This window comes from Parasteatoda tepidariorum, chromosome 2 (genome assembly GCF_043381705.1).
Source record: "Parasteatoda tepidariorum isolate YZ-2023 chromosome 2, CAS_Ptep_4.0, whole genome shotgun sequence".
Classification (NCBI taxonomy): Eukaryota; Metazoa; Arthropoda; class Arachnida; order Araneae; family Theridiidae; genus Parasteatoda; species Parasteatoda tepidariorum.
In genome coordinates this window covers 41368419-41381536 of record NC_092205.1, presented here as the reverse complement: position 1 = coordinate 41381536, position 13118 = coordinate 41368419, and positions in this window count along the sequence as shown.

Below are 13118 nucleotides of genomic sequence, written 5' to 3'. Positions count from 1 at the left end.
AAATCAGAATCATAGTTCTAGTATACTTGGATGCTGAAACAGATGTAGAAAGTTCTTTTAAACTAGTAATGGAATTTATTTTAATTTATTTAGTTGTCAAAGCTATTTACCACATTCGAAAAATCTAAAAAATTAGTATTGATTACTAAAACTCATAATATTTTCTTAATAAAAAGGCACATGAGATTTTAAACTTAATATAAATGAGGAAAATATTCATACATACAAATTCAATAATAATTCATATTTTTGTTATTATTTTTTTTATCTGTGATTAAGATACAATTGATTTAATGATATTTGCGTTGAAATTTTAATTACAATGAAAACTTCAAAAGAATTTAATAAAAAAGACAAACTAAATTTATGGATTAAGTAACAGTATACTTTAAAAAAATTCAGGATCGAATAACGGTAAAAAGTACCGGAATATTTAATTGTATATAATTTGATCCGAAAAAGTCTTACAGTCTATGGCGAATACTAAAGAACAAAGCATTGTATATAGAATAACATTACAGAGTAAATAATATTTTGAATGAATTTATTGAACAGGGGACAACTTTTACTTAATAAATAAAATAAAATAAAATTAAATTAACCATTTAAGTGAATAATATTTTTAGAAGAGAATATCATTTGCAAAAACAAAATTAATAAAAACAGTTACATTTTGCATTGTTTTATGATACCTTAATTTTTAAACTAGTATTTGCGCCGTTAATTTATAAATTGATTTTAAGAATATTTTTTTTTATTTTAAATAGATTGAATAATACTATTCACTTAAATGAATGATGCCATAACAATATCCAAAGAACTGTACGATTAGAATAAAAAGGTAAAATATTCTATAAAGAGTTCTGATTTATTTTTATCAAAATTGAATATCTTACAAAAAGAATGAAGGTATATTCTTGTCATTGTTTTTCTTTTTACCTATCATAATTGAAATATTATAAGAAATATTGCTGTTGTTTAAAAAGAATTGCAATTGATGATAGATGTTATTTTTTTAAAGGTTAATACAAGATAACGACTTTCTTAAATCGTTATTCTAATAGCGATTGACGACAAAACCATAAATTAAACATCATATATATTTTCCACGCATTCACATTACATTTTAAGACAGAAAGAAACGCAGCAGCGTTTAAACAAACAAAGGATAAACAGCACGTGGAATTAATCAGCTAACCAAAGTCGACGCTAAAGTTCAATGAAATGAGAAATCATTTTTTTGATGAAAGAAAAAATCTATTTCGTTGAATTACTTTCATCATAGTTATTGCTTGCTTCCAAGTTGTGAATGAAATAATTAAATACTTAACAACTATACTACTACATTCTGATCTTTTGTTCGTAGAAATAACCTAGTTTAAATATTTTTAAATAAAAGGAATCGAGTTTAAGAATGGAAACTTAAATTGCTAAATATTTTGAAAATTTTAAAATCGGGTCCAACTTACGCGCGTGGCGTCGCTTACAGTTACCAAATCAAATCTGATTTAATGCACGTGGTTAGGCATAATCACTGCATTTTTTCTAGAGTTGCATGTACTCAATGCATAAATAACTTTGTGTGAGCATATATGCGAAAAAAAATTCTTTTACATGAACAGTTTTGTACAAATATTACATTCTAATAATCATTTGTTTATTAATTGTTTTACTTGCAAATTGGAAGAATTATTATCGAGTATTTTATGCAGGACAAGCTACTATTTGTACACGTGATTGAAGGGATTAAGTTGATGACATAAATAATTCTACTTTCTTGCGATTATTTAAAATGTTTTTTAATTGAGTGAAATTAAAGTTACAAATATGAACTTCATGGTATTCTAATTTTCTTATTTTTATATGTACAGTCGTACATTTTATTTACATAATAGTTGGAAGATTTTCTTTTAACAGTGAATTGTTAAAGTAAAATTTTACAGATAAATTGATTGAATTTCAGTAAGTTGTTCAGTTACTTCATATTTTTCCTACGAAATATGTGATGCATGCGACTCTTTCATCTTCACAGACGAACTAATATGATAAACGATAATTGTTTATTAAAGCAGACGATTTCCTCGAAAATTACTTATGTATCGTCTGCATCTTTATAATTTAGTAAGATAATGTAAGTGAAAAAGAACATCTGTCTAATAAGTTCAAGACAATTTATTATTTTCAAAACCGATGCAAATTTTGTTAGCATTTTATTTTTGAAAAACAAAAAGCTTTATATAATGATTTAAATGTTATTTAAATTACAGAAGAATGTGAGTATATTTTAGCACGTAATAATTTCGAAAGATTGTCAAATATTTTTATAACCAAAACTGTCTACGTATTTGCTTTTATCTACGTATGAAAGTTTCAGAAATTTTTAAAAGAATAGTAGTTATCCATTATCCTTTGTGAAACTTTTAATGACAAATTTTAAGAAATTTTTGTTTTTTCGCAAGAATAAATAAAATTTTTAAACTTTTAATTTTAATAAACTAAATTTTATTGTGTGTAATTTTAATGCCGTTTTTCTTTTAATACCGTATGAATTTTCACATACTCAGCTTCCCGTATCGAATTTAAAAGAACTGAAACTCACTATTAATGGTTATTAATATATGCTAATTGTAATATGCTAATTGATCAGTGCAGGAGATATTTTAAGTTACGAAATCGTTTTATCTCTGGATAAACATACCTTTTCTTGATGGATTTAGATTTCTGACCATTAAAATATGCAGAGGAAGCCGTTATCTGAAAGATTTTGTCAGGAAAACGTTACCATTATTAGATCAAAAGTTGTTCAGGATAATTCGTTTTATTTTCTTATTTTTTTATTTATTTATTTAATTATTTTGTGCAGTGTTCATTAGAAATACATAGTGTTATCCGCTTATTGAATCCCGAAAAGTAATCTCAGTCAGTCATATGGAAGATATTTCTGCGAGAGGAAAAAGTTTAACGAAGAATATACCTAAATTCGATCATTCTTTTTCAGCCCCATATAAACTATCTCAATTTAAATATTTTTACAGAAAATCTTTGAAGAACAGAAGTGTACATCTTGTTTAACAAAAAGTACAGAAACGTACTCCTAGCTTAGCCCTATATAAACAATTGCAGTGAAAATACTTTTAGAGCGGTTTAAGTCTCTTGCTTAATGACGCGTTTGGTGCATTTAAAAAACATTCATTTTTTATATATTAGAATTCACGTATTGAATTTTGAAGTGTTATTTGAACGAGATATTAGAAGTAAATATTCTTGCGAGAGAAAAAGTTTCGCGCATTGAGTAATTTGGTTTTCTCTGCCCCTGATGAATTCTTGCAGTGAAAATACTTCTACAGCGATGTTTTAGTCTTGCATTATTGTATATGTTAAGTAGTACATATATTTGGAGAAAAATAAATAATCGTAAATTTCAGAGAAAAGTATAGAAATTATTTCTATGTGGAGAAATTGTTATTCCTATGTGATTTCTATGTGGTGGTGGGCTAGAGGACCAATAGATACTATAAATTAAGATATAATTAAGGTATAATTTTCAAAAATTCAGAGGATGATTTCATTGATATTTAGTAGAAGAAAGGCACATACAGCTTTAAAAATACAACGACAGATTACACACAAGGAAATAAAAATTTGAAGAATTAAATTAAAAAATAAGAATGCCCATAGGTAATTAAGTTCATACACAAATATCGCACTTCCGGGATCTGTCTTTCGCTTTATTATCTTCCTGAAAGGAACATTGAGCATGTACAAATACTTACACATACTGCTCTGAAAAAGATTTATTTAATGATTACACAAATTTCTCGTTTTCTTATACCATATCACCATTTTGGAATTAAACTTTTTTGTAAATATCCAAGCATATTACAAATAAACTAAAATTCACATGATTTTTAAAGTTATGAAGAGAATATTGAGTTGAGAATATTTTATGGTGTTGGAAAAAATTACTAAGTCGGGTAATTCCATGCGTCGTGAAATTCAAATATTACAAACATTGTCTCCGCAATTCTCAAATGTGTCTCAAATTATTTATTTGTGACAAACTTCATTACTAAATACTAGGGCCTTAAGAATTACCTAGCCAGGTTGTGTTGCGGAAGTACGGAGTTCATAATTTCATCACCTTAACCTTAAATATTTTATTTCTCGTTTAATTACATGTTTGGTTCACTTAAAGGCGTTACATGTCTGTACGTTAAATTTCACACAAAACCCTGGAGAATTATAATGCCAAGAAATTTCAAAGCTATTATATCTACATGACAAAAATGTTTGAGTAAGAGTGTAAATTTGAACACTGTTTTTTCACTGTAAATAAATGAATATAGAATTGCAGTTTAAAAGCATTAAATTTGCATTTGTTAGAATTCCCACGCTGGATCCTAAACAGTTATTAAAGAAAAAAAATTTGGGTATGGAGTAAATTTTAAAAAGGATAAAAGTTATGTTCGTTAAAATGGTCAGTTTAAAGACTGGTTATCAGTAAATGATTAGTTAATATGCGAAAAAAAGCACTTGTACAGCGATTTTTACTTCCTAACATGATTGCATAGTTGCACATTTGATAGTTATTTATTTTAAATCTTTTGTAATTTACAATTCCTTTTTACTTTTGACAGTTTTTTAGGCATATCACTTATATGATTTTCAACAATAATGGAACAACAAAATTATCTTAGATTTATTTTACTCGTTCTTAAATCTGAAATACGTCAAAAAGTATAACTGATGAGAGTAAGCATTAAAGCTCATTTGATGTATGCGTGTGTGTAAGTAAAGAACTTATACTAATAACCGGAAATATTTGACTGCTAATTTGAAAATGATAAATTGATAAAGAAATCTAATATTTCAAAAAATAAGTATGTAAAAAAAATATCAGCTGCTGAGTATATATAATTGATCATGTTACGAATGACTTAATTTATAATTTAAAAGTTAGAAAGGGAAAATATAAAAAAGTAATGGCATGCACTCCAAGAAGAAGACATCCAATACTCACGCATGTGACCTATGACGTCAGCGCCAGTTAATTTTTATCAGCATAATGGCTTATTAAAGTTAAGGTAAGTATCTCTACATAACTTAAAATGTCAATTAACGTTAAATTAATTATATACAAAGCCGTATAGTTTATTGAATATGTTGAAATATAATTCTTTCTAGTCTACTTCTTTTACTTAACTTAGATTTATTATTTGTTTGTGTATTTTACTGTAACCGTGATATATTTGCTGTTTTGTGTACCTGGCAACTTCGATGCATAATAAGTTTACTTTTCTACATGCCTTCGTGCTTATCTTTGTGTTAAGTCTTTGTGTAAATATATGATGGTAGAATTGAAATCTTTATGAAAGAATCTCTTTGAGAGAATATAGGTTGCGTCATTTAAGAAAATTGATTGGCTTGTCTTACTCAAAATAGAATGGAAAGAGCAGTTGCTAACGTAAACAAATGCCACGCTTCAACAACCAATCACGATCAAGATACCCTCACTATGTCACTCGCAGGTATCCCATTGTTACACTAAAATTTTTAAAAATGCTTTTTTTTTAATTTTTTAAACTATAAATTTAAAATTTATTAAATCATGAAACTTTTAAAAACACGTTTATTATTTTTAATTAGTATAATAAAGAGGAATGACATTTAGGAAATCTATAAAGAGATTCAAACAATTAATTCATAATAAGGCAATACTTTTTGTCATTATTAAAGAAAAATCTGTCACCATATTGATATCATAAACTCAAGATCAGATTGCATTCTTCCCATAATCACAATAATGCAAAGAAAACCCTAAAACAATTGCTTAGTTATTGCACAGTGCATCGTCAACAAAACATTTCCAAACATTAAAATTAGATGAAAAGTTTTATCACCACCAGTCAAAATTATCACCACTCGTTTTTAAACCTCTTCCGAATTTATTTCTACATAAAGTACTTCATTTAAATCAATTTTACTGTAAAACTTAATCTACTTACCTCATTTATTTATTTTACGTAATCATACTGTAGGCATGTGCATGATTTAAGCATCATAAGAGAGTGACATACACGTGATTGAAAATGTCGAACGTGTATTATGTTAGTTATACATCATCTTTGCTTCATCTTTGAAAGAAGCTCAGATGATGCATATTATGCTTCATCTTTGAAAGAAGCTCATGATATTAAAGATATTTTTTTGCGAAACTGCAAGAGTTCAAAGTTTAAAGCTGTAAAGGGGTAATTAAAAAGTTTAAGAGTAGAGCACACTGTGAAATTTTTACAAAATCTATTTTAATTTTTACATATTCACACAATAAGAACCTTTGGAAATTTTTATTTTTATTTTATAACCGGCGTTCAACAGCCGACCCAATTCTGAGTTTACGACTAACAATGAAGAACTCCGTAGTCTTATAATTTCAAACATAGCCTAGAAGACAAGGGAGCTCTTGGATCAAGCATTGGCTGGAACTCGGCTTCGTGGAGGACATTCTCTTGGAACTAATCCGCATTTACGTTACGTGGAGAGGAAGACCACGAAAACCTACCTGAAGGTTACCTGAAAGGCATTGGGTCTCTAACTCATGATCCTTCTACCACTGAGGATATTTTACGTCATCACTGTAGCAAGCGCGAATCATCACTGGGATGTCATATAGACCAGTCATCACTGGGATTCGAACCTGAGTCACCTCATTAAGAGGTGAGTGCTCTATCTCCTGAGCCACCACGACTCTTTTTTGAGCTTATTGTCGCTATCATGTATATGTTGAAGCTCAGCTTGTTTTTACAGCATATTTTGCGAGCATGGATTAAATTAGTTTTTGCAAAATTAATGATTATTTCTATATACAACGTTTTTTTATGCACACAAAAGGGATAATTTCTTGAATTTTTTCTACTTAACAATTTTAACTACATATTTTTGAGTAATGTACGTAAACTTGGGCATAAGATTTTTTTTATGTTTTTTAATGAAAATTTAAAAGCAAGCCTTAAAAGAAATTAGAGTTTATCACTTAATTTGTCGAAAACTATTATTGTGATCAAAATGATCTATGCAGCGAAAACTAGATTAGTTACATTAATACAATGCCGACCAGGTGGGCGAGTGGTTAGCGTGCTTGACTGCGGAGCCGATGGTTGCGGGTTCGAATCCCGCTCAGGGCATGGGTGTCTCTTTCTCTCTCTCTCTCTCTCTCTGTGTGTTCTATATCCTTTCTTCTGTGTGATTGTGTGAATGTAACCTGCCCTATAAACGGGTTTGTGGTTGTATGACGTGGGCGACGCTACTCCACTGCCGTGGCTCAGCTATGATGCTCACTGGGTAAGTATAAGAGAGTAGCAATTCTGGCATTTCTGAGGCCAAAGGGAAATAGACCCAAATACCCGCCATTAACCAAAAAAAAAAAAAAAAAAAAAAAAAAAAAAAAAAAAAAAAAAAAGAAAGAAAACATTAATACTATTAATTTTTTTAAAGCTGTCAGATAAATTATGATATCTACGGGCAGGACAATGCTTTTTTGAGAGAATGTTTCTTAAAGTTTGTGAAAACTTATTGCTTCTATGGATGGTGTTTTCAGTAGAAAAGTAAACAATAACAATCTCGAGCTCGGGACCTACTCTAGTTCCGGTTAAAAAGTTTGCAGCTGCTTACTACATGTTATTCTGATAGGCGATGTTTTCAAACGGATAATTTTGTTTTCAATAAAAGAAATGAATTAGATAATTTCTGAGCTCAAATCTGCTGTATTTCATAAGATATTAATGTTATTATGTAATTCTGGGGAGTTTGGAGTGAAAATTTGTTTTAGTTATTTTGTTATTTATTATTAAAAAAGGTGACATGGCTGCTAGATTTTGAATAACTCGCTTTTTTGGCAGTCTTGATTTGGCCTCTTTCCATTTGTTTATTATTGTTTGCTCGTGTTGTAAGCTGTGCACCATCTTACGTTAGTGTTAACACTTTTCGTATTGTAAACACAAGTATTGTAAGCATTGTAAACATAAGTAATAAGTAATCAAATACATTGTTTGCAAGAACCTCAAAACACAATGATGCCAAATGGCTTTAAAATACAACTGAAACAGTAACCCGGAAATTTAGGCAGTCCCGAGCTTGCAGCGTTCCCTAGTGTAGAAAACACCATCCATATGCACGTTAATGGAAAAAGGAAAACAGTATTTTTATCAGTTGTTAGAATTTTAATTTACATTTTCAGGACAATGTTGTCAAATGTTTTTCAAGAAAAGAGTTTAATTTTAATGGTTGGTGGAAAAGTATACTTTCTCCGAATTTATATTTTTTTTCATGAATTTTTCACCCTTAAAATAGGGGGAAGGGAGAAGCCGTAAAAATATATGATCCCAATAGTTTAAGCATCGAAAGTATGGGCCTTTTAATGTTAACTTCAATATTTGTGTATTTCGCCATACTTTCGGAACGAATAAAGCTTATCAATTTTTTCTACTCAATTGTAAAACTTGTTTATCCAAAAATTCAATTAAAACAATTATTTTCCATAATTATTTATTATTCTTTTTTATTTAATTTACTTATGGTCAAAAAATATTTAAATTCCATGTTATAAAAATTTTTACATCGAGTTTTTTTACGTAATATTGAATGACGAAATTCAAAATTTGAAGGTCATCGATCAGAAAATTATTAAATAAGAATTCTTTGCGATAACGAAGTATGCAAAAAGTGAAGTTGACATTTGAAGACCTAAACTTTTCGGACCATGTTTTCAAGATTGTGGCTATCCGCTCCAATTTTGTATGATCATAAATCCAAATCCGTCAAAATATATATATGATATCTACGGGCAGGACGACAATGCTTTTTTGAGAGAATGTTTCTTAAAGTTTGTGAAAACTTATTGCTTCTATATGTACGTTAATGAAAAAAGCAAAACAGTATTTTTATCAGTTGTTGGAATTTTAATTTACATTTTCGGACAATGTTGTCAAATGTTTTTCAAAAAAAAGGAGTTTAATTTTAATGTTTGGTGGAAAAGTATACTTTCCCTAAATTCCTCATTTTTTTTCCATGAATTTTTCACCCTTGAAATAGGGGGAAGGGAGAAGCCATAGAAAATATGATCCCAATAGTTTTAATGTTAACTTCAATATTTGCGTATATATTCAGAGAAAAGAACTTTGAGTGTCTGATTTCTTAACTTAAAATGTAAGCTTTACTTGTTAGTTAGCATTGGCGATCGAAATGGGCTGCAGGAGGCGTAGAGCAGAACTCTTTTCCTATGGCAACACTTCACATGCTTTCCCCATTAGCGTGTGGAAAGTCATAGAGGAAGGAAGTACGTCAGTTTCTCTCTTGATTTTCATATAGATTGAAATCTTTTAACTTGAAAAACTATATAGAACTGAAAACTACATTAAACATAGTTCTAAAGAAAAGTATTATGGAAATTTTAAAAAATATTCTTATTAAATAAAAAGGAAAAATATTAAGAAAAGGGAAAATATCGTAGTACATTCCTATACAACTGAAAAGAGGAGGAGGAGGAAGGGAGAAGGGCTAAAGGCATGAAACCGGTCTCTCGCCAGATGGCGTATTCGAGTGTTGCGATCGCGAATATTTACTTAAACCTCTAAAATGAGTCTAATACGTGCTTTTTTTCTTCCCCGCAATATACGTAATACGTAGTTTATTATTATTAGATACATTTTCAAAGACCGACTCTGTTTAAAATTCTGGACTTTTTATTTTAAACTGTCTGATTTAAAATCAGGTAGAATTTATGTATTTGTTAATTCAGAAACTTTTTAATTATTATTCAATTAAATAATAGAGAACTAATAAATAATCTGAAAATCATTCTTGCATGAATTTATCTTCGGATAAAAGAGTTTGATTAAATTATTGTGTGCAGACGGGGCCGGCTTATGCATGTAGCGACCCCTAGGCAATGCTCGTCTCGCCCCCCCTACCCATTTCTAACTTCTTAATATATTTCTTCGCTAACACAACACTTTATTCATAATTACGCTGTTTTTTACTACATAGGTATATTATCACATTATTCAATAAAAGTATTGAATCAAACGAAAAGAAAATAAGTAATTAATATATGCATTTAAAAAAAATCATACAATAAGCTTAAATATTAACTCTTCCAACTTTTTTAGTTACAAAAACGTTCAAGACATCCTGAAAGTCGAAGTAATGTACAGAGCAAGACAATCGTCATTGAAATTTCGAATTAAATTTTTACTGTTTAAGAAACATTGTCAATTTTTTTCTCTGTAGCACAGGGCCCCTGAACGTGGTGGGGCCCCTAGGCAGTTGCCTACAGTGCCTAATGGATAAAACGGCCCTGTGTGCAGATATACTCTTATTCACTTAAATAGAAATATAGGCATAATTCATAAAAAGTAATATTGGCATTAAAGGCTATAAAGATTCGGCATTAAGGGCTATAAAGGCTACCGCTCGATCCATTATAACTGCATCGAGAATCCAATCATTTAGTACATAACTTTGCATATAATCTCATTTTTTTTCACTTTTTACTTATAGTTATTTTTTTCAAACGAAGTTAGAAAAATAAGTGACCCATATACATTAGGACTAGTGATTTTTGCATAGAGTAAAAAAACACGTGGCAGATTAATGGTCCTAAAGGTAATTTGTGGAAAAGATATTACTTATGTCAAAAATATTGTAATAATATATTGCAAAATATGCAAACTGCTTTCAGTATTGTTACACCGTGTACAAAAACGCCACCGGAGTACGATCACCCGCAAGCGGTGACCATTTTTTTTCTTCTAAAAGTGGATGGAACACTGAATTGTGTTTATTTTTGGATTCAGTCAATGTAATTGGTGGTGAATAATATAAAACTTTTGAGTATACATTGAAAATTCCATTTGCCGTACAGAGCGGAGGAAAACCTGATTGGAGACTTTTTCATGAAAAAAATATATCACCAATCAGGTTCCATTCTCTCTTAATAACGCTCTAATGCTGTGCGTGAATAGCATACAGTAAAAATAGACATTCTGAGCGTTTTTTTATTATAAAACAAGCTACAAGCTAAATATAATGCTTGAGCTGAAGCTTGAGAACTATTCTATATCAATCAATCAATTTAACTTCATAACATTGCTGTAGGTTGCAGTCCCCGAGGTTGTGGTTGTGATATTTTGTGAATCTAATTTTTCTGCCGATTCGAAAAATATTGCTTTTAGTATTTTTTGGTAAGAAGCATACGCTAAGATTTTAATTTTGTATGGATACATAAAAACATCTTTGCCATTTTTCTAATTTGATTCCAGGTTTTACTATGAGATTGGAATTACTTAATACATTCTTTTAGCTTATAGAAAGATTTGAGCTATTACTGATACTTTATAAATAGTGATTGTATAAAATTATAGGCTTATGTACTATTTTTCGTTCGTTTAAAAGTTTTGTTAAGCTAAATCATCAATTGATGTATTAATAAAGAGTGGTTCCTAGAAGGGTGATTCATATTTAGAGGATACTTCTGTATCATGATATGTCGCTTCAACTACAATCACCAAGGGGCCAAATGGTTTTTAAACTTGCAAATTTATAAATTAAATTGTTGAGGTTTGCTCGGGGGGTTTGAAGGGTGACTACCACCCTTCAAGTTGGTTCTTGTATGTAATTTTTTTAAATTTATTTTTTTTATAATTTTCAATAGTTGATGATTATTTTGGCGTGATTACGATATGAAAGTATTTCCGATAGTTACAAACTACATTTCCGTATCGTGGTCTGTGCCAGAATAATCGCCAATTTCAAGACAGCATCCAAAGAGGAACTGAAAAAAAAAAAAATGTCAGAGAAAGGGACAAACTTAAAAGGTATAACCTGTAGCCACCCCTTGGCAAGCATTTTTTTTTTCTTTTTAAAAATTTGCAAGTTTAATATCTATTCAACACCTTGGGGATCGTTGTTGGCGCAACGGATCACAATATGGGAACAGGGTGCGTAGTGCTTTTTAAAAGTGCTTATTTTTGATATTCGTTTGCTAAAAGCCCTTACAGTTGCTTTTTTCATTGGGTATTTTTAAAAAGTGCTTAATTTTCCCTTTTCGAAAGAGAGATTTTTTTAACCGTGTCTATTTTCGTCACATATTATGCAAAAGCGTGCATTTCACATTGTTCTGTTCAACTTTTTCACGATTGATTCAATCACAATCCACTTTGCCTACTGTCGGCCTTTAGCGTATGAAAGTGCCATCATTTTAAATGTTTGATGAAATACTTACGAGTCTGTCTGCTGAGCAGGGTTCGGTGAGTTTATTGGACTCTCATGTGCAACTCTGCTGCATTTTGCAAGATATTCTCAATTTCAGAAATTTTCCACCCTCTGATATCGAACCGAAAACTTTCTTAATCTTTTTATAATGGCTAATATAATCAAGAAAAGTTATTTTCGTCCAAAACTAATTATTTTATCATGATCATGTAAAGTCTTTGAAAATTATTTTGCAGTTTTGTTAATGTATATAGTGCTTAAAAAATTTTTTTTGAGTCTTAAAAAGTATTTAAAAGGTGCTTATTTTTTGTTCAAAGATTTGGCTACGCACCCTGGGAAATATCCCCAAATTTCTTTCATCATTTCCTTTCCTCTTGTTATTTCAACATAATAAATAGTTTAGTAATAATATTTCTGTGTTTAAAAGGTGTATAAGCTATTTTTTAGGGAGCTGTTTAAAAAGTTATTAGAGTTAGAGCCTAATTATAAAGATTCTTAAAGGAGCCACAATTAAAATAATTTTTTACGTCAATAAATAACTTAACTGTCCTTTAATATCATAAACATTTTAGAAATAATTAGATAAAATGTTGCTAATTTCTTATTCAAAAAGCATGAGTAATGTTTGTAAAGTAACTGTAAGTTTTGCGCATGTTCTTTTCTTTAACAAAATTAATTTAAAGTAGTTTTTTTTAAACTTCTAATCTCGACATATTACTTAACATACTTAATTCTTAAAAACTGTTTGAATTATTGAAAGATTTAAATTTTTTAACATTTCAAATTAATACTTCAGAGTTATGGTCATAATACAGATTTTTTTTAACTGAGTTCAAAAAATACTTTTTAAA